Genomic DNA, 23,397 nt, shown 5'->3' on the forward strand with positions numbered 1-23,397 from the left:
CCTCCCTTCCTTTTCTTGAGCCAAGAAAACTCTGAACCAGAACAATTCGAATTCAATTTGTGGAAAAACTATACGCAATGAGCCAAACACCGGCTGAGAGTTTCGTAGGGGCGGGGAGAAAGGGGCATTTGGATCACTGTTGTATGTTAGTTACTAAAATATCTGGATTTCTATTTAAATGTTCTGAGATATATTTTCAAGCTTTGTTTCTGAGGGGCATTTGCAAGCTTCATTTTAAAGTCTGAGAACCCAAAGAACAAAACTTGCTTTTGTGTCATAGTTATTGTGTTATATGTTAAGCATTTGGAAGGGACCCCAGTGAGGCCTCAGGAAGCAGTTACTGCCTCTCTTATCGTCCTGAAGGCGATTTGTTTTAAAGTTGATAATCCCTAGGGCTGTGAGAGTGTCCCACATCTGCCCTGAATTGAAAACAGATTCCCATTTAGAGCCTTACATCAGTGCTGCGGATTCATGCGATCTGAGTCAGAGAGGAAGTCAGAGACCATTTGAACGTATGGCCAGCAGCTCACTTCATGGAGGAACAAGATTGCAGGGTATGTAGGCTGTCTGTTTTCAAATTTTAAGACTGTTTTTAGGTGTCCTTCTGACATTTAGACTGGTATATTCAGGAAAGGACTATTGTGGGAAACAGGTATAAAGTAACTGTCAGTATCTAGGGATTTTCAGTGCTACTGATGAATCCATCAAAATTCCGAGGGGGCTAGGCAGCGACTGCTTCAGAATTCCTTCACCAGGCTTTGCCATTTTTGTGACTTATCATTCTATATAAGATATATTTATATAATTATGTAGATATTTATTTTCCCCCAAGACTCTAAAAAAGGTTTTGTAAGCCAAGAAAAGTTTTTCCTGTTAAAGACCAGAGCTTTTCCAGCCTCTGCTTATCTATGAAAACTTTTTTAAAGATTTGCACACACGCTAAGAATGAAGGATGTAACGATGTACTTCATATTGCAACCCCCAGGGGATCGGGACCATCCGATTAACCATTTAGCACCTAATATTCTACTGAAGGAGTTTTCTTCTCAGGTTGCTGAACAACTTTGTTTCCGTCTTCATCTTCTCTGTGGAAATCATATTCTACAGATTGTGAAGTTCTTTTCCTTTTTAATTAAAAAAGGGGTTTAGGCCGGGCGCGGTGGCTCACGCTTGTAATCCCAGCACTTTGGGAGGCCAAGGCGGGCAGATCACAAGGTCAGGAGATCAAGACCACGGTGAAACCCTGTCTCTACTAAAAATACAAAAAATTAGCCGGGCGCGGTTGCGGGCGCCTGTAGTCCCAGCTACTGGGGAGGCTGAGCCCGGAGAATGGCGTGAACCCGGGAGGCGGAGCTTGCAGTGAGCTGAGATCCGGCCACTGCACTCCAGCCCGGGCGACAGAGCAAGACTCCGTCTCAAAAAAAAAAGGGGGGGGGGGGTTAGATTTGGGCTGAATGTGGGGGCTTATGCCTGTAATCCCAGAACTTTGGGAGGCCAGGATAGGAAGGTTCCTTGAGCCCAGGAATTGGAGACCAGGCTGGGCAACATGGCGAAACACTGTCTACAAAAATTACAAAAATTAGCTGGGCATGGTGGCATGCAACTGTAGTCTCAGTTACTTGGGAGGCTGAGGCAGGAGGATCTCTTGAGCCCAGCAGTTCTGAGCTGCAGTAAACTATGATCACACCACCACACCCTAGCCTTGGTGACAGAGTGAGATCTTGTCTCTCTTGTCTCTGCTTTTCTTCTTCCTTTGTAAAGTTTGTTTTTTTTTTTTTTTTTTGAGATGGAGTCTCCCTCTGTCATCCAGGCTGGAGTGCTGTGTGCGATCTCAGCTCACTGCAACCTCTGCCTCCCGGGTTCAAGCGATTCTCCTGCCTTGGCCTCCTGAGTAGCTGGGATTACAGGCACCCACCCCCATGCCCGGCTGATTTTTGTATTTTTCATGGATACAGGGTTTCACCATGTTGGCCAGGCTGGTCTTGAACTCCTGACCCCAGGTGATCCGCCTGCCTTGGCCTCTCAAACTGCTGGGATTACAGGCATGAGCCACTGTGCCCAGCCTGACCCTGTCTCTTAAGAAAAAAAAATAGACGGATAGCTAGATAGATGGATGGATGGATAGATAGATAGATAGATAGATAGATAGATAGATAGATAGATAGATGGATAGATGATAGATAGATAGATAGATAGATAGATAGATAGATAGATAGACAGACAGACAGATAGGTAGGTAGATTTGTTCATAACAAATAATTAAAGAGTACAGAGGCCACGAGGTAGAGTCTGAGAGCCCAACCACTTGATGCATGGGTGCTGAGCCCCAGCCTGGCCTGAGGGCCCCTCCTGTCCCTTCTCTGCTTCTGGTCTGGGCTTTGGTGAGTTGAGGCCTCTCAGATGGGCTTCTAGAAGGCTGCTTTGCTCACTACTGTCTCTGAGGAGCTGAGAACAGTGCCTGGTACTGTTGGTGCCCAATCAATACTTGTTGAATGAAAGTAGAATTAGGGAAGGGAACTCTAGAAGAAACGTCAGTGTGGGCATTTAGCCTAGTGAGGCTTTGCTTGGGCAAATTTCTCCTCGCTGTCTTGGTAGGATTGCAACCAGAAGGAGAGACTGGGTCATTGAGAGAAAAATGTTAGACTGCCAGTCAAAGCAACTGTGTATGAAACATAGAATTCCACGGTCATGGGATGAACAAAGCAAAAAATATCTGAAATATGAGTTGTTAGAGGTAGCAGTCATGCCCTAGAGGGTATTCAGGAGGCCAAGGGAGGCTGGTAAATGGGAGAAAGTGAACAGACACGGCTGGCAGGTTCTCCCTTCAACTTGGGGCAGATGGGCTCATCAAAAATGTTCAACAGAACAAAGCCTCCTCTTGTTACATGCGCTTCCCCTGGTTTCGGAAACAATACGTTTAGAGCAGCCCAATTGGCAGGTAATGTTTTCAGTCCAAATGCCAAAACTCTGGTCCCTCTTGACTGGTTGCCCGCAGTTCTTTAAAGAGGGAAGGTTTTTTCAGGTGCCAAAATTTGACTGCAAACTATGTCATGGGACTATGCCCTCTTAATCCCAGCAAGACAGAGGCTTTCTTTTAGAAAAGGAAGCAAGCACATTTGGGTTTTTGTGCTGAGGATGCAAAATGATGTATTGATCAACTGAGACAGAAAGGGGAATTATCAGCCTTAGGAATATCGTTTCTGTCCTAAGGAGACAAGCGAATGAGCCTTGAAATCTATAGAAACAATTCCAGTTCAGACAAGCTTCCTTTGTGGGAGATGATTGCTTATATATCTTATTTTAACTAACCTAGTTAATCTACCTAATTAAGTTATCAACCTCAGAAGTTTGGGGATAAAATAAAATCAGCATGGCAGAGACTTCCACAGTGATACCTGGATTATAAATTTACTGTTACCTCGAAAATCCAGATCCGAAATCTCTCTGCCTCTTTTCCGGTAACAAACTCAGCATATCTTCATTTAGGGCAATATCCTCTTGCCCTACCCCTCCTCTAATTTACAGCCCCATATTTGGACACCAGGGATTCAATGACCTACCGCCAAGGCACCAATGGGTGGTACCACCATGCCAATTCACAGAATTCATGGCTCTTCAGAAGTTTTGTAAGCCATTGTTTAGAATTCAGAACACATTATCCCCCAGAAACAAGGTTAGGCTCTCAGCTCTATTCCTGAATGCAAATTTATCCTAAAATACAGAGACTTTGCTACAAGCATCTGGAAAAGGGAAGAAAGAACTTCCATCATACTGTTTAATGGCATTGGAGAATACATTTTACAATGAACTGTAATAATGTTCTCGAGAGCATTTTTAATATCCTTGAGAATTCATTCTTGGCCCTGAACATCATTTGTTTCTTGGTCTGGACCCTAACCACCTATTCTAGGTGCTTTGTCTCCTGCTGCTTCCTTGAATGGTAACCTAGGCTGAAGTCCAAGAAAATTATTTGCATGTACTTTTCCACTTGTGGCTTCTTTTGCCTAGACTGTCTTATTCCTCTTCTAATTCCTTGCAAACTCTTGATCAGCTCAAACATTCACACAGTTAACACTCTCTGATGCCCCTGGTCAAACTTCTACCTCTCTACTCCCTTGGCCACAAACTCCTCTAAGAAAATTTTGCAGACAACTTCAAGTGGTTCCTCCACTGACCTTCCAAAATTCCAAGGACCCCAGTTCAAAAATCTGCCTAGGAAATATTAGAAATTCCCCTCCCTACCTCACTTGCATTTCCATAAGATCTTATAAGTACCGCTAGGTATTTATATTAATCACATTATATTGCAATTATTTTGGGGCATGTGGTCTCACTCTGTCACCCAAGCTGGAGTGCAGTGGCATGATCATGGCCCATGGTAGCCTTGAACTCCTAGGCTAAAGCAATCCTCCTGCCATAGCCTCCCATGTTGCAGGGACTACAGCCAGGCACGATCACAAACCAGCTGATTTTTTATTATTTGTAGAGACAGGGTTTCACCATGTTGCCCAGGCTTATCTCAAACTCCTGATCGTAAGCAATCCTCCTGCCTCAGCCTCTCAAAGTGTTGGGATTTCCGGCATGAGCCACTGTGCCTAGCCTACTTCCACTTTTTTGTGTGGGAGGAATTATGAGTAGTGGGAAGAGACTGGAACTTAGAGTTAGCGTGTATACGCACCAACATTGGCTCTCTGATTTCCAGTTGTGTGGCCTTGGATAAGTTGATTATCTCTCCATTTTTGCTTTTCTTCTTCATTTGTAAGATGAGAGTAATACCTGCCTTTAAGGAGTTGTAAGGATTAAATAATAATCCATCTAAAAGCCCTAGCCTAGTGCTTAAGCCATACAAAGTTAAAGATAAATGTTAATAAAATATGAATCTAAATTTGAAATGGTGGACAGAGAACTCTGAAGCCAGAAGGAACTTGCGTCTCTTCTGTCCAACCTTGGACTCTCTCCTTTTGCGACTCACCCCCTTCAGTTTGAGGCAGCATGTCAATAGGCTGGTGTCACCTTTTTACAGCCACTTCTCAGATCACTTCAGTGACTAAAATAAAATAAAACTTAGAAGAGTAAGAGAAAAGAGGAACAGCGCCCAGTTGATTTGTAAGTATGAGAAAGAAAAAGTAAGCTAGGATGGAGGAAGAGAGAACAAAGTACATGCAAAGGAAAAAGGGAGAGGACGATGAGAAAGCTGAGGGCAGGTAGTAGCAAAGGGAGAGGGAGAGGAGAAACTGCACCACTGGTAAATTACACTTCCAGGATCATAGAAGAAGCAATTGTTCATTTAAATATATACACCTGCGAGTGCACTCCTGTGCATTTTTTACCCAAGAAGTGCCTTGTGTAGTTCCAAGTACTTCACATAAACAATCTTGGTAGCCTGACACGGTGTCTTGCACCTGTAATCCAAGCTACTTGGGAGGCTGAGGCAGGAGGATCACTTGAAGCCAGGAGTTAGAGACAAGCCTGGGCAACATAGCAAGACCCTCATCTCTAAAAAAAAATAATAATGATGATAATTATACATTACTAAAACTTACATACCATTTACTATGTGCCAGGCACTGTTCTAAGCTCTTTAGAAATATTAACTTATTTAATCCTCACAACAACACTGTGTGGTAGATGCATAAAAATCCCTATTTTACTGATAAAGAAAGGGGACACATGAATAATCCTATAACTAGGATATATGAGAGCCAATATTTGAACACATAGAGTCTGCCTCCAGAGCCTTGCACTCTTAATCAAAATGACAACCATCATGCAGAAATGCACCTGCAATGGAGGTGGCTCCTGGCATGGATCAGGTGGTCAATGCGGCCACTACAGTCAACAGCACAGTAAAGTCCAGCCTGGTGGACATTCCCACGGATATACGTTCCAAAATGCCATGCTACCACCTGAGAAGTTAGAATGGTAGAATTGTATGGCATGGAGAGACATTGGGTTCACTGTGCTCAGACCAGCCAGCTGCTTCTGCTGAGAGTGCCAGGAAAAGCTGGACCCAGGGTCACCGGTCAGACTCTCTGGGGACAGACATAGGGCAGAAGTGAGTTGATCTCAGCCTCCCATATAACACTGCAGCATCAGAAGGACATTATCCTTTTTCCAGGTAATGTCCAGGAAATTCTACAAAAATTTTTTCTGAAAGTTTGCAGACATTATTATGTTGACACTCCAATAGTTTTCCAAATATGAAAATAAAGACAATTGTGCTTTATTTTTAAGAACCGTCTATTTTGACCTTCTTTTAAAAGAGAAAAAATATGCAGGGTTTTGTTTTGTTTTGTGTTTTGAGACAGTTTCACTCTGTCGCCCAGGCTGTGTAGTACAGTGGCGTGATCTCAGCTCACTGCAAGCTCCGCCTCCCAGGTTCAAGCGATTCTTCTGCCTCAGCCTCCTGAGTAGCTGGGACTATAGGCATGCACCACCACATGCAGTTAATTTTTGTATTTTTAGTAGAGATGGGGTTTCACCATATTGGCCAGGGTGGTCTCAAACTCCTGACCTCGTGATTCGCCTGCCTCACCCTCCCGAAGTGCTGGGATTACAGGCATCAGCCACCGCACCCGGTCTTGTTTTGTTTTTGTTTTTGTTTTTGTTTGTTTTGTTTTTTGTTTTGTTTTTTGAGATAGAGTCTCGCTCTGTCACCCAGGCTGGAGTGCAGTGCATAATCTCGGCTCACTGCAACCTCTGCCTCCCGGGTTCAAGCAATTCTCCTGCCTCAGCCTCTTGAGTAGCATTATAGGCACCCACCACCATGCCCGGCTAATTTTTTGTATTTTTAATAGAGACAGGGTTTCACCATGTTGACCAGGCTGGTCTCAAACTCCTGACTTCAGGTGATCCACCAGCCTCGGCCTCCCAAAGTGCTGGGATTACAGCCGTGAGCCACCGCACCCGGCCGGGAGAGGCTTATTAAGTGTCTGCCCACATCTTGGTCTCCATTCCTTTTTTCTCATTACAGCCTGGCTGGGGAACATCTTACCTAAAAACTCATTCATGCAAAATTCTATTTCCTTTGGAGCGTTTTTAGGTCTTTTCACATGTCCTCGAAATAAATACTGAATTAAATTAAATTTTAATTTTAATTTAATTTACTTTTAATTTAATTTAAATTCTGAATAAAAGGTCTTACATAAACTGACTAAAAAGAGCTTAACTATGCAAAAGTAGGTTAAATAGAACAAGGCACTTTCAAGTAGACAAAACAATCCCATCATTAGAAAAAAGAAAATTCTGGGCTCACTTCAGCAGCACATATACTAAACACTAGCATGGCCCCTGTGCAAGGATGATGTGCAAATTTGTGAAATGTTCCATATATTTTTTAAATAGTTTAAAAAATCTGCAAGTGCAATAAATACGTAATACAAACACTAAATTAAGTTAGATATGCCCTTGGAGGAACTAATTATTTTCATCATTAAACTGCTCCCAAATGCCAAGAAAATATAGAACACTAAAATGAAACCTAGACTCTCAAATGTCTGGAGGTTGAATTTTAAGCAAACTCTTCATTGAGCAAATGAATCTTTTTTTTTTTTTTTTTAATGGAGACAGAGTCTCGCTCTGTTGCCCAGGCTGGAGTGCAGTAGTGCGATCTCAGCTCACTGCAACCTCCATCTCCTGAGTTCAAGCACGTCTCCTACCTCAGCCTCCCAAGTAGCTGGGACTACAGGTGCGCGCTGCCATGCCCGGCTAATTTTTTGTATTTTAGTAGAAACAGGTTTCACCATGTTGCCCAGGCTGGTCTTGAACTCCTGAGCTCAGGCAATCCACCCGCCTTGGCCTCCCAAAGTGCTAGGATTACAGGTGTGAGGCACTGCACCCAACCGAGCAAATGAATCTTTAAGAAACTGTTTTTAAGCCACCTGGCTACTTGGCAGGGCTATTGTGAGGATAATATGAGATTTAATGAATGTAAATATCCCAGCCTAGTGCCTAACATGCAGTGGACACTCACTCAATAATATTTTGTTGAATAAGTGTTCAATCACTTGGCCAAGCCAACTCAGCTATCCCATCAGGTTCTGGTTGCCATGGGGTAGCATGGGTTATCATCAAGGGTAATTCTAAGATTACACAAAAACACTTCCTAGAAAGAGCAATTCGCTGGGAAACAAAAATCCCAGAATGCTGGGATTTGCTTTCTAACCTTTTACAAAAGGATAAATTAGAGTTGTGACTGAGTTGCTCTGGGAATTACATGAAATTATGTTCATCTATCCATCCATTCATCATCCTTTTAAAAAGTACTGATTGTCAGGAGTGGTGGCTCACACCTGTAATCCTAGCACTTTGGGAGGCCGAGGTAGGCAGATCACTTGAGGCCAGGAGTTTGAGGCCAACTTGGCCAACATGATGAAACCCCGTCTCTACTAAAAAGACAAAAATTAGCTGGGCATAGTGGCGGTGCCTGTAGTCCCAGTTACTCGGGAGGCTGAGACAGGAGAATTGCTTGAACCTGGGAGACAGAGGCTGCAGTAAGCCAAGATCACGCCACTGCACTCCAGCCTGGGTGACAGTGAGACCCTGTCTCAAATAAAAAAAAAAAAAATCCTCCCCCTACAACACTCCCCCAACATTCCCCCTCAATATTCCCCCCGATATTTAAAAAAAAAAAAAAAAAAGGATTGTGTATTTTCAACACGGCAAGGATTGTTCTTATACTTGGTTGATGGTAGTGAACAGACCAGCCAAGATCTCAGCCCCATGGAACTTACATCCTCCCATGAAGCACTTGACATGCAAGTCCTGCCATCACCTAACACTAGGACCCGCCTCTGGGTGGTTGCCCTGGAAAGAGCAGTCAGCTTGGAACTCAGACTGATGTCCACTGCAGGCCAACCTCCACCACTTGGCAGTTATTCACCTGTCAGAGTTCAGTGTCTTGGGAAAAGCTTCTGAGCCACAGTCCACAAATGGATATAGTAACACTTACCTTGCAGGGATTCTGTGAAGGTGAAATGAGACATACTGAGTAGAAAGTACATTATGTGGCACATACTAAGTGTTCAATCCATGGTAGTCCTTTATTACCTTGATGAACAAATAGATCAAAAGAGGATCTAAGGACTCTCACAGGGGTGAGCCACTGTACCCATCCCTAGGATTGTTTGAGCCCAGGAGTTCGAGATCAGCTTGGGAAATAGAGAGACCTCGTGTCTATAAAAAGAAAAAATTAGCTGAGTGTGGTTGCACATGTCTATAGTCCCGGCTACTCAGGAGGCTGCGGCAGGAGATTCGCTTGAGCCTGGGTGGTCGAGGCCATGGTGAGCCATGATGGCACCACTGCACTCCAGCCTGAGTGACAGGGTAAGACTTTGTCTCACAACAACAACAAAAGAGGCAGAGAGAGAGAAAGAGAGAAAAAGACCTAGTACTAGCACAGAGAATAAGGCACATCACTGTGAAATTTCAGAAGAGTAGGGTTAAATAGGAGAGTGTTGTTTTGTTTTGTTTTGTTGTTTTGTTTTGAGACAGAGTCTTGCTCTGTCACCCAGGCTGGAATGCAGTGTCATGATCTCAGCTCACTGCACCTCCGCCTCCCGGGTTCAAGCAATTCTCCTGCCTCAGCCTCCCAAGTAGCTGGAATTACAGGCACCCACCATGCCTGGTTATTTTTTGTTTTTGTTTTGCATTTTTAGTAGAGACAGGGTTTCACCATGTTGGCCAGGCTGGTCTGGATCTCCTGACCTCAAGTGATCCTCCTGCCTTGGCCTCCCAAAGTGCTGGGATTACAGGTGTGAGTCACCCCACCTGGCTGACTTTTCAACAGGAACACTAGCATCCAGGAAACAACAGACTGCAGATTCTGAGGGCAAACGATTTCCGACCTAGAACCCTCCATTAAGGGTCAGATGGACTGGAAACATAGAAGGAGTCAAAGCATTTATATCACCTACACCCCTTACCTGCAAGCTCCTGGAGGACATGCTCCACTAAAACAAGGGGATGTGCAAAGCACAACCAAGTCAAACGGGGCTCCAGGCGGCATGTCTCAAAGAAGGAAGAAATGGGACCGATTCATGAGCTTGACAACTTCAGTCTCCCATGAGGTGTGTCATGGTTCTGTCATTGCTTGGAGGAGAGTAATGGACGGGGACATAGAGAAGTGACCAAATTTTAAAAAGAAAACTCCAGGCCGGGCATGGTCGCTCACACCTGTAATCCCAGCACTTTGGGAGGCCGAGGCAGGCGGGTCATGAAGTCAGGAGATCGAGACCATCCTGGCTAACATGGTGAAACCCGGTCTCTACTAAAAATACAAAAAAAAATTAGCCGGGTGTGGTGGTGGGCGCCTGTAGTCCCAGCTACTCGGGAGGCTGAGGCAGGAGAATGCCGTGAACCCGGGAGGCAGAGCTTGCAGTGAGCCGAGATGCGCCACTGCACTCCAGCCTGGGTGACAGAGCGAGACTCCGTCTCAAAAAAAAATTTAAAAAAAAGAAAGAAAAAAGAAAACTCCAAGAAAGAAAAAATAATGAGAAAAGAAATGTGACTATAGTACACAATCATGTCAGCACTGGTATAAATGAAACCATAAATTAGAATATAACTGTGGTGGCCATGGAGGTGGACCACAAAGACCTCCTCTTGAAGGACCATCTTGAGGGAAGTATCCCCACTTCAGGACCCAAGCTATCTTCACAGAAAGGTCCCCGCCCCTGGGCTACTGTCAGCCAATGGCTGAGCGGGGCAGGAAACTGGCGTGGCCATTCCTGCAAAGTGCAGGACTTCTCCAATAGGCAGTCTTTACTCTGGATCTCCCATGGGCCTGGCAGTGAATTTCTTGGGACTACACTGAAGGCTAAAGCTCTTCCCATTCAACCTCCTCCCTTGCTGCTCTCCTTCTCAGGCTCCATCTTTCACAGGCATCCTGCCCAGATTTTTTTTTTTTTTTTTTTTGAGACTGAGTCTCACTCTGTCGCCCAGGCTGGAGTGCAGTGGCCTGATCTTGGCTCACTGCAACCTCCGCCTCCCAGCTTCAAGCAATTCTCTTGCCTCAGCCTCCCAAGTAGCTGGGATTACAGGTGCCTGCCACCACGCCCAGCTAATTTTTGTATTTTTAGTAGAGACGGGATTTCACTGTGTTGCCCAGGCTGGTCTTGAACTCCTGACCTTGTGATCCCCCCGCCTTGGCCTCCCAAAGTGCTGGGGTTACAGATGTGAGCCACCGCGCCCAGCCTCAGGAGATCTTATGCATTTCTAATTCTGTCTTGGGGAATCAAAGTGTCAGAGGAACCTAACTAACACAATCACTGTATTAGGAGGAGAGAAGAAGGAAAATTGGGGGTTAGAGGCAGAATATAGTGTTAGGTTATTTTGTTTTAGATGCGGTATCCTTTCACCAATCTACAGCCCAACCCTAGTCCACCTCCCCAAGCTCATTGCTCCCTGTCGTCAGAACTGAGCTGCAGCCACTGGTTCTAAGCACAACTCCTTTGTCTGCCAGAGAAGACACACCTAAGGGTGTATCCAGAGAGCACCTGGAGTCAAGAATACGTCAACATATCCCAAGGAGGAGACCTGAAGCGATCCCAAGCTAACTGTTTCCCAATTTCATCTGGGGACTCCCTGCCAGAAAGCTTAGAATGTGCTTGCAGTGAAGTAATATTAGAAGATTCCTTCTTCGGAGGGTATTAGACCTCTTCCTTCTTCGGAAACATCAGCAGCTGGTCAAACTAGTTACATCCTGTCCTCCGGTATAGCTGAGTGCACCAAATGAAGAGGACAGGGACAAAGCAGAAAGAGATGATTGCAAGTCAGCTCCTTCCTCCTTCTCTCCTCCACCTCCCCTGCAGCCACTTCAGTCTTGAGACAGCTGCCCCAGAGGCCCCCAGACCCCTGCTACATACCTTCCTTCCAGAGCAGTCAGGCTGGGTAGAATGTAGGCAGGGAGGTAGGAGGTGTGTGCATAAGTGTGCCTCTGTTGTGTACGTGACAGAAACCACACAGCATCACAGCACATGGTCATAGGAAGAACAAGAGTATTCCGGCTGGGCGTGGTGGCTCATGCCTGTAATCCCAGCACTTTGGGAGGCCAAGGCAGGTGGATCACCTGAGGTCAGAGATAGAGACCATCGTGGCTAACACGGTGAAACCCCCATCTCTACTAAAAATACAAAAAATTAACTGGGCGTGGTGGCATACGCCTGTAATCTTAGCTATTTAGGAGGCTGAGGCAGGAGAATCATTTGAACCTGAGAGGCGGAAGTTGCAGGGAGCCGAATCGCACCACTGCACTCCAGCCTGGGTGAAGAGCGAGACTCCATCTAAAAAAAAGAAAAAGAAGGCCGGGCGCGGTGACTCAAGCCTGTAATCCCAGCACTTTGGGAGGCCGAGACGGGCGGATCACGAGGTCAGGAGATCGAGACCATCCTGGCTAACACGGTGAAACCCCGACTCTACTAAAAAAAATACAAAAAACTAGCCGGGCGAGGTGGCGGGCGCCTGTAGTCCCAGCTACTCGGGAGGCTGAGGCAGGAGAATGGCGTAAACCCCGGAGGTGGAGCTTGCAGTGAGCTGAGATCCGGCCACTGCACTCCAGCCTGGGCGACAGAGCGAGACTCCGTCTCAAAAAAAAAAAAAAAAAAAAAGAAAGAAAAAGAAAAAGAAAAAAAAATGAGTATTCGCCACTTGTGTGTATCTGTCTACCTGGCTCTCATACTAAGCCAGTGAAGAGCTTTCCTGATCTACATCTGGTCTTGCAGTACATGGAGCAACACAGGAACACACTGAATTGTTTACGGGGAATATCATTTATATGTAACTTTTTTAAAGTGCAATAACCAGGAGGAATCAGAAATTCCAAAATGCCTTCCCTTACCCTGTGAGTTAGCTATAGTTCGTTAGCAGGAATAGCACATTATCCACTTCAGGCTAAGGATAAAATCATTCCAAAGACCACTATAGGAACCTACCCGAAGATTTTCAATTACAAGAACTAATAGGCAGAGTAAATTTTATAATTTTTTTATTATATGAAAGTAATACATGGCCAGGCATGGTGGCTCACACCTGTAATCCCAGCAATTTGGGAGGCCGAGGCAGCCAGACTATCTGAAGTCAGGAGTTCGAGACCAGCCTGGCCAACATAGTGAAACCCCGTCTCTATTGAAAATACAAAAATTAGCCAGGCATGGTGGCACACACCTGTAGTCCCAGCTACTCAGGAGGCTCAGGCATGAGAATCGCTTGAACCCAGGAGGCAGAGGATGGAGTGAGCTGAGATCGTGCTATTGCACTCCAGCCTGGGTGACAGAGTAAGACTCCATCTCAAAACAATAAAGTAATACATTCTCTACTGTATGAAAGTTAAAATTTATAAGCAAAATAACCATAATTGCATAACCTAATCCAGGGGCACCCATTGCTTTGTTTCCTGTTAGTCTTGTTTCAGAGTATTTTCCAGAGTTTTGAAGTCTTATTTTATACACAATTTCATATCCTAATTTTCCACTTAAAATCTTATCAAATGAATTTCCTCGAACCATTACAAACTCTTTGAGAGCATCTTGTTTTGAAGTCTGTATAATATTCCAACTCATAGAAGTAGCTTAATTTGCCCAATCATTCTTCTTTGTTGGACTTTTAATGTTTTTTTTGTTGGTGGTGGTGGTTTTTTTTTTTTTTATACTTTAAGTTCTAGGTACATGTCCACAACGTGCAGGTTTGTTACATAGGTATACATGGGCCATGTTGGTGTGCTGCACCCATTAACTAGTCATTTACATTAGGTATATCTCCTAATGCTATCCCTCCCCCCTCCCACAATAGGACCCGGAGTGTGATGATCCCCTTCCTGTGTCCAAGTGATCTCATTGTTCAGTTCCCACCTACGAGTGAGAACATGCGGTATTTGGTTTTGTTTGCTGAGAATGATGGTTTCCAGCTGCATCCATGTCCCTACAAAGGACACGAACTCATCCTTTTTCATGGCTGCATAGTATTCCATGGTGTATATTTGCCACATTTTCTTAATCCAGTCTGTCACTGATGGACATTTGAGTTTATTCCAAGTCTTTGCTATTGTGAATAGTGCCACTATAAACATACGTGTGCATATATCTTTATAGCAGCGTGACTTATAATCCTTTGGGTATATCCCCAATAATAGGATGGCTGGGTCAAATGTTATTTCTAGTTCTAGGTCCTTGAGGAATCGCCACACTGTTTTCCACAATGGTTGAACTAGTTTACAGTCCCACCAACAGTGTAAGAGTGTTCCTATTTCTCCACATCCTCTCCAGCACCTGTTGTTTCCTGATTTTTTAATGATTGCCATTCTAACTGGTGTGAGATGGTATCTCATTGTGGTTTTGATTTGCATTTCTCTGATGGCCAGTGATGATGAGCATTTTTTCATGTGTCTGTTGGCTGTATGAATGTCTTCTTTTGAGAAGTGTCTGTTCATATCCTTTGCCCACTTTTTGATGGGGTGGTTTCTTTTTTTCTTGTAAATTTGATTGAGTTCTTTATAGGTTCCAGATATTAGCCCTTTGTCAGATGAGTAGATTGCAAAAATTTTCTCCCATTCTGTAGGTTGCCTGTTCACTCTGATGGTAGTCTCTTTTGCTGTGCAGAAGCTTTTAGTTTAATTAGATCCCATTTGTCAGTTTTGGCTTTTGTTGCTGTTGCTTTTGGTGTTTTAGACATGAAGCCCTTACCCATGCCTATGTCCTGAATGGTATTGCCTAGGTTTTCTTCTAGGGTTTTTATGGTTTTAGGTCTAACATTTAAGTCTCTAATCCATTGTGAATTAATTTTCGTATAAGGAGTAAGGAAAGGATCTAGTTTCAGCTTTCTACTTATGGCTAGCCAATTTTCCCAGCACCATGTATTAAATAGGGAATCCTTTCCCCATTTCTTGTTTCTCTCAGGTTTGTCAAAGATCAGATGGCTGTAGATGTGTGGTATTATTTCTGAGGGCTCTGTTCTGTTCCATTGGTCTATATCTCTGTTTTGGTACCAGTACCATGCTGTTTTGGTTACTGTAGCCTTGTAGTATAGTTTGAAGTCAGGTAGCATGATGCCTCCAGCTTTGTTCTTTTGGCTTAGGATTGTCTTGGCAATGTGGGCTCTTTTTTGGTTCCATATGAACTTTAAAGCAGTTTTTTCCAATTCTGTGAAGAATTGTAGCTTAATGGGGATGGCATTGAATCTATAAATTACCTTGAGCAGTATGGCCATTTTCACAATATTGATTCTTCCTATCCATGAGCATGGTATGTTCTTCCATTTGTTGTGTCTTCTTTTATTTCACTGAGCAGTGGTTTGTAGTTCTCCTTGAAGAGGTCCTTTACATCCCTTGTAAGTTGGCTTCCTAGGTATTTTATTCTCTTTGAAGCTATTGTGAATGGGAGTTCATTCATGATTTGGCTCTCTGTTTGTCTGTTACTGGTGTATAAGAGTACTTGTGATTTTTGCACATTGATTTTGTATCCTGAGACTTTGCTGAAGTTGCTTATCGGCTTAAGGAGATTTTGGGCTGAGATGATGGAGTTTTCTAAATATACAATCATGTCATCTGCAAACAGAGACAATTTGACTTCTTCTTTTCCTAACTGAATACCCTTGATTTCTTTCTCTTGCCTGATTGCCCTAACCAGAACTTCCAACACTATGTTGAATAGGAGTGGTGAGAGAGGGCATCCCTGTCTTGTGCCAGTTTTCAAAGGGAATGCTTCCAGTTTTTGCCCATTCAGTATGATACTGGCTGTGGGTTTGTCATAAATAGCTCTTATTATTTTGAGATACGTTCTACCAATACCAAATTTATTGAGAGTTTTTAGCTTTGAATTTTGTCAAAAGCCTTTTCTGCATCTATTGAGATAATCATGTGGTTTTTGTCTTTGGTTCTGTTTATATGCTGGATTACATTTATTGATTTGCGAATGTTGAACCAGCCTTGCATCCCAGGGATGAAGCCCACTTGATAATGCTGGATAAGCTTTTTGATGTGCTCCTGGATTCGGTTTGCCAGTATTTTATTGAAGATTTTTGTATCGATGTTCATCAGGGATATTGGTCTAAAATTATCTTTTTTTGTTGTATCTCTGTCAGGCTTTCGTATCAGGATGATGTTGGCCTCGTAAAATGAGTTAGGGAGGATTCCCTCCTTTTCTATTGATTGGAATAGTTCAGAAGGAATGATACCAACTCCTCCTTGTACTTCTGGTAGAATTCGGCTGTGAATCCGTCTGGTTCTGGACTTTTTTTGGTTGGTAGGCTATTAATTATTGCCTCAATTTCAGAGCCTGCTATTGGTCTATTCAGGGATTCAACTTCTTCCTGGCTTAGTCTTGGGAGAGTGTAAGTGTCCAGGAAATGATCCATTTCTTCTAGGTCTTCTAGTTTATTTGCATAGAGGTGTTTATAGTATTCTCTGATGGTAGTTTGTATTTCTGTGGGGTCGGTGGTGATATCCTCTTTCTCATTTTTATTGCGTCTATTTGATTCTTCTCTCTTTTCTTCCTGGACTTTTAATGTTATTTCAAGATTTTCAAATTTAAATGCTATAATGAACTTATGGCAAATAAATCTTTGTCCTCATTTCAGATAATTTTCTCCCAATGGAGTCCCAGTAGAAATGGCACTCCTTGGCCAAAGGGTATGAACATTTTTAAGGCCAAATAAATGTTTTTAAAGGCAGATTTTGAAAATTTTGTTTAATATTGAATACTTTTTCAAGCAAAATGAACAAACCAACAAGTATGTGCCCATTACCCATTATCTGGCTTAAGATAACATCTTACCTCCACAGCTAATGCCACTCCGGACCTCTCCCACATCCACGCCCCCTCTCTCAACTCCAAAGGTAGCCATTATTCTGCATTTGTGTTCTTTGGATTATTTAAAGGAGCAGAAGTTCAAGGATATATGATCTTCCTGTTAGAGAATAAGAGAGAACAACAGAAAGGGAGGGAGGCTTCCGATAGAAATGTTGAGCCCCGTAGAAAGACTCTGGTTTGAGGTAGGGCTGCCTGGCCTGGAGTCCAACCTCCAATACTTGCTTGTTTCCCTGGAAAAGAGGTCCTGTTTGTATCCCTGGAAAAGAGGTCCTATCTCCTTGCTATGGTTGTGGTGTGGGTTAACCAAGATAAGCATCTAGCATCCTCCAAGGATAGAACATTACTTTACAGAGTGGCCTCTGGCTATTGGGCACCCAGGGAATGCCACTTTCTAGGATAGTAGCTAGAGAACACTTTACAGGTTTTGTCCAGTATTAATGCTGCCCTTGCTGTTTTTCCTGAAGCAGTGACAGGCTGTTTTGTTTTTTTTCCTCTCTCTCTTTTCCACAATTTTCCTTAGGTTCTACAACAGACATTGATCAGATCTTTGAGTAGGGTTTCCTACAGGTAATTCCCATAGAAGATGTTTCTCCCCTTTCTTTACTTTTCAAGTGAAAAGTGTAATGCTCTGAGCATACATCAGTCCTGCAACCCTGGATTTATTTCACTATGTTCTAACCAAATAAGAAGGGAAGTGCCAACAGTTTTCAATGCAAACACATAATTAAGGTAGTAAGATGTCTGAATTATAGATTTGGTGATCTACAATGAGCAGGTGCCTCAGATTCTTTCTGTATTACTGAAGTCTCTGGTTGCTTGCATGGGTTGAAAATTAAAGGAATTATAAACATTAAAGATTGAAGTTTAGTTGTATAAGGAACTTTAGCAATAATTTAGTAATAGTCAATGGATGTTTCTTTTATTAGGAGCGTCTCTAAAATTATGATTCTCCTCTAAAGAATGTACCTTTCTCTAAAAAGTGCCCACATGCACATCCACATAAAATTTTTACAAACATCAAGCAATTTGACACCTCCCTGAAGTTGATTCGTGGATCCTCCATTAAGAGTCCTGTATTAGATCATGCCACTGCACTCCAACCTGGGCAACACAGAAGACTTTGTCTCTAAAAAAATAAAATCAAATAATTTTTAAAAGAATTCCATTAGCTGGGCGTGGTGGCATATTCCTGTAGTCCCAGCTACTCAGGCAGCGGAGGCAGGAGAATCACTTGAACCTGGGAGGCAGAGGTTGCAGTGAGCCAAGATAATGCCACTGCATTCCAGCCTGGGTGACAGAGCTTGACTCCATCTCAAAAAACAAAAACAAAAAAAAATCTGTATTAGTTTGCCTAGGGCTGCTATAACAGAGAATCACAAACTGGGGTGTCGGAGTGGGGAGCTTAAACAACAGAAATTAGTTTTTTCACTGTCCCAGAGGCTTGAAGTTGGAGATCCAAGTGTCAGAGATGAAGGTGTCCACAGGATTGGTGTCTCCGGAGGCCTCTCTCCTTGGCTTGAGGCTTGCTGTCTTCTTCCAGTGTCTTCCCATAGCCGTCTCTGTGTGTGTCTGTGTCCTAACCCCCTCTTCTAGAAGGACACCAATCATACTGGATTAGAGCCCACCCTAGTGACTCATTTTAACTTAATAACCTCTTTTAAAATTCTGTCTCCAATTACAGTCATATTCTGAGGTCCTGGGGAGTAGGATTGCAGCATATAAATTTGGGGGGATGGGACACAAATCAGCCCATAACAAATCCCTAAGCTACTTAGGGAACTGCAACCCAGAGCGGTCCAGAGACTCAACCATGCACTCACATGAATGTTTAGCAGCAGAGGCAGAACCACAGCCCGGAGGTCCCATCACCCAGGCTTCCATACCACCCTGCACCCTCTCCATGCACTTCGTCAGACCACAGTGTACTGCTCTAGGAGCCTATGGGTGGAGTCCGGAGGGTCAGATTTGAGGGATGAGACGTGAGTGGAGGTGCTGTTCTTGCCCCAGGTCTCTGATGGCATCAGGAGGAGACTTCAGCTCCAGAATGCTCTCCTTCCTCCAGATGCTTGGGCAATACCCAGGACAATACCCCAAGAAGTCAGTTCCTAATGATGGTTTCTTGAGGATCAGTGGGGCAATTATTGGGTGCTGCTGTGAGCCAATGTGCTCTTTCCTCTACTATCAGGATTCAATGTCCTCTGGGCCAAGTCCCTACACCTTGGAAAATTAAGGATTTTAGTAACAAATATTTAGAATCTGTCAGCATGTTAACATTCAGTGTTCTTCAGTCTTGTTGTCCAGTCGCCCCGGTCTCTCTCCCTTGAGGTGTGTGTCGCATCTTTTCCAGGATCCTTTGAGGATGGTCACACCCCCTGCCACCATGGCCACAGTCTGTCTCCCCAGTAACATCCATCAGAGATGGCAACTTGCTGCTGTTGAGCTGCTGCCTCAATTCTGCATTAAATCTATTCTAATGCTCTCTTTGAACGTCTGTATTTAAGATTATTTTATTTTGGGTCTGTTTTTTGAGCAGATTGTTACTTCACACTTCACTTTCTGCTCTATGTATGTGTGTGTACATGCCTGTAATCAGTGTGTGTGTGTGTGTGTGTGTGGTATTTCTCTGTTGTTTGCAACACCTCCCAGTTGGGGATCGTTTGTAAATTTAGTTAATGAGCATTTAACACATTCCCTTTGATGAAGCTGTTAAATCTGAGTGCACACTGGCATCCTCCCAGACATCTCCCATCTCCCAAGCCATTTGTGCTTCCCTCTTCTTAGCTGCTTAGTGATGGTTTCTAGTTTGTTGGCACAGTATGGAACTAACCTGTAGTCCTCTCTGGAAAAAGTAGAGCTTGAGTTTTGTAAGAAATGCTTACATCTGTATTCAAAGCAAGTCCACTTTTCTGGTGGGCTTTCGTTCTCACCAAACAAAATAAACTGCAGACAGAAAAGATGTTTCATCATCGCCCTAAATGGCCGTGCATGTGGCAGTGGGACATAAGCTATAGCTGTCGGCTTTTGCAAGAATAAGCACCAAGCTCAAAACCCCCAGGCCCCAGCTGTCAGAGAGTTTCCCTGGATTTAATTATAACTTGATCTCTGAAGAGGGAGTGTATGTCAAGTGTGCTTTTCAATCACTTAGAGAAATCAGAGTAAATGACAGAGCAGCCCTGGGATTCGCCTGTGCGATGAGCCCTCATTACCGTCTCCTACAGTAGAGGCATCACAGGAATCAGCGCAACCCTGTGACAGTGGCAGAAACACAGGCTGTCTCCAAAGATGTAGATTTGAAAAGAAACAGCCCCCAGATGTCTGTAAAAATCAACTATCTAAAATTCAATATAATTTAAAATGCAGAAATAAACCAAAGGAAGGGGTTGAACTATCTATGCATCTGTACATGAACCAGGAAGCCACCTCTCAACATAAACAATCCTGCCACTGCTTTACTTCTTATCTACCACATGTATGGTCCTTGCTTGCTATTCCTGACTTCAAGAATATGTGACTTCTATCATTTCCTACACCTCAGCAAACACCACGCCATCACTAGAGCCATCACAGACACACACGGAATACACACACACACACACACACACACACACACACACACACACACACACACACTCTTTCCAGGCTGAGGCCACTCTAAGATCAGAAAAATGTCCTGGTAGTAATTAGATTGACACTTCCAACCTGGTTTTCAGCAGCTAGCCCCAGTGTCTGTGTTTCTAAATGTGAACACCGCATGTCACCCAAATTATTGACATCAAACCCTCGTTACCAGACAAGACTGGCCAGAGAGATTTCACCTCCTACCCTTTAGGTTACTAGAGAGGCAGTAAAGTGGAGACAGCTGAATCCCACACGGTGCACAATTCAGGCATGCCTGTGCCCTTTTCCTTTTTTTTTTTTTGTTACGGAGTTTCGCTCTTGTTGCCCAGGCCGGAGTGCAATGGCATGATCTTGGCTCACCACAACCTCTGCCTCCCAGGTTCAAGCAATTCTCCTGCCTCAGCCTCCCGAGTAGCTAGGATCCCTTTTTCTTTTTTAGTGTGCAAAAACAAAACAAAACAAAGCACTAAAATACAACATCAGTTTCAAGGGATGGTTTGTTTTCATTCCCAGCCCAGGTCACCTCACAATCCATAACTGAGAAGCATTTTATACTTTGAGTTGATGGAAGGCAAGAAAAGAGAAGGGAGGGATGGCCAGTGTTGACTCAGGGTGGGGAGAATGGCACACTTGCTGCCAACACCCCATTGCTCCCTTCCTGTGGAAAGGCGTGAGCCTACCTAACTTCAAATGCCTCACGATCTCCAGCCTACAGCCTCTAACCTCATTTTTGTCACTACTTTCCTTTCCTGTTGACTTTGGGGTAAAAGGCAGTGAAGTGGTCAGAGGAAGGGTCTGCCCCTCAGGCATCTCTGGTGGATTTGTCTGGTCAGGGAACAACAGAGATCTTCACGGTAACCAATGCCTCTGCCACGGAAAAGTAAGTTGGAGCTGGCTTTTAGGCAAAGGTTTCTTTTTAAGCCCGATTAACCTTAGAGACATAGACAATTGTTACTGATAAGGCTGTTGGACTTGGAGAACATTTGAAACACAGGAATCTAAAAAGAAGTGCAATGAGCTTTGTGTGTTGAGGAACAGGGGAAGGGGATGCGGTCCCCTTTGATAAATAACCAGAGAGTGATTGCATTTGTACCCTGACAGCATACACATGTTGTATAGCCACTGTGAACACAAATGACAGCCATGAGTTCTGTGAGGAAAATGTTTTTTGGTTTTTTGTTTTTGTTTTTATTTTTGTTTTGAGACAGAGTCTCACTCTGTTGCCCAGGCTGGAGTGCCGTGGCATAATCTCAGCTCACTGCAACCTCTGCCTCCCAGGTTCAAGCGATACTCCTGCCTCAGCCTCCTGAGTAGCTGGGATTACAGGCATGTGCCATCACGCCCAGTTAATTTTTTTATTCCTAGTAGAGACCAGGTTTCACGATGTTGGCCAAGCTGGTCTCAAACTCCTGCCCTCAGTTGATCTGCCCACCTCGGCCTCATAAAGTGCTGGGATTACAGGCGTGAGCCACTGTGCCCAGCCTTCCGTGAGGGAAATCTCGGTGTTAATGACATATTTAGTTCTTATCAGTGATTACAACCAACACCCTTTAGCCTTATGTCTTTGATTCCCAAATATATGAGGAAAATTTCTCTTCTCTCTCCCAGTTGAGAACTAGGAATTAATAAAAAGGTTCTTGGCCGGGCGCAGTGGCTCACGCCTGTAATCCCAGTACTATGGGAGGCCGAGGCAGGCAGATCATGAGGCCAGGAGATCTAGACCATCCTGGCTAACACGGTGAAACCCCATCTGTATTAAAAATACAAAAAATTAGCCGGTCATGGTGGCGGTCAACTGTAGTCCCAGCTACTCGGGAGGCTGAGGCAGGAGAATGGCATGAACCCAGGAGGCAGAGTTTGCAGTGAGCCAAGATCGCGCCACTGCACTCCAACCTGGGTAACAGAGCGAGATCCTGTCTCAAAAAAAGAGAGAGAGAAAAAAAGAAAAAGTCCTTAGAATTTTCATTATGTTTTATGAAAGAGATAAAAGGCATCTTTTCTTTATGCCTGCCTTCTTCCATGTCATGTTTTTCTTCTTTTTTTTTTTTTTTTTTTTTTTTTTTTTTTTGAGAAGGTATTGCTCTGTTGCCCAGGCTGGAGTGCAGTGGTGCAAATCATGGTTCACTGCAGCCTCAACTGCCCCTGCTCAAGCGATCCTCCTGCCTCAACCTCCAGAGTAGCTGGGATTATGGACATATGCCCCCATGCCTGGCTACTTGTTTTGTTTTGTTTTTTAGAGACAGGGTTTCACCATTTGCCTGACTGGTCCTGAATTCCTGGGATCCACCAAAGCTCCCTCCTTCCTCAGCTTCTCAAAGCACTGGAATTACAGGCATGAGCCACCTTACCTAACTTGCTTTATTCTTCGCATTATTTCATCTCACACTGTTTCCAACATTTTCCTTTCTACCTGTGATATCCAAGCCAAAGGAACCAGAAATAACCACAATATCACTATTTTTAATAAGGTGCAAGGTGATTAGGAAATTTTGTGGTGCTGATTCTCTTTATTTGTGTTTTTACAATATTGTTTGATCGATGTCCATGTCCTTTTGAATATTTTTCATATTGAAGAGTGAATATCATAAAGAGTACATTGTGACTACTGGTTGCTTTTTCATGCTCACATTACCAGCTCCCATTGGAAAATCTTCAGAGTACCTTGAAATTAGTGGTCCAACCCATGTGGTCAGGTCTGGGAGCCAGGAGGCCATGAGTATCAGCCTCCCCAGCACACTTGCATTCCCTGACAGGCAGCTCAGGTGCTGTCACACTGAGGCAAGCACAATGTGACATGTCTCGGTGTGTCCTCGATATTGGATAAACCCGAATTTCTGCAACTTAAGAGCCATGAAGTAATATCATTGCTTGGACGGTTTCCCTCACTTTTTTGGAATAAAGTTCAAGATAGTTTAATTCCTATTTAGCAAAACACAGATTACATCACAAAAGAGAAAAATGTTTAACTTTATTAAGAAAT

The 23,397-nt window shown here is 43.8% G+C and overlaps 1 protein-coding gene and 1 pseudogene across 1 annotated transcript in view; both read left to right on the forward strand.

Moving 5' to 3' along the window:
- The first annotated feature begins 480 nt into the window (after positions 1–480).
- SASH1 (SAM and SH3 domain containing 1) overlaps positions 481–23,397 on the forward strand; it is a 287,239-nt gene continuing 264,322 nt past the window's right edge. The window contains exon 1 of the mRNA XM_030928910.1: positions 481–554. The gene's annotated coding sequence lies outside the window, so the exon portion shown is untranslated. The remainder of the gene's footprint in view (positions 555–23,397) is intronic.
- LOC115897145 lies at positions 7,202–7,335 on the forward strand (annotated as a pseudogene).

Source organism: Rhinopithecus roxellana, chromosome 4, assembly GCF_007565055.1.
Source record: "Rhinopithecus roxellana isolate Shanxi Qingling chromosome 4, ASM756505v1, whole genome shotgun sequence".
Lineage (NCBI taxonomy): Eukaryota > Metazoa > Chordata > Mammalia > Primates > Cercopithecidae > Rhinopithecus > Rhinopithecus roxellana.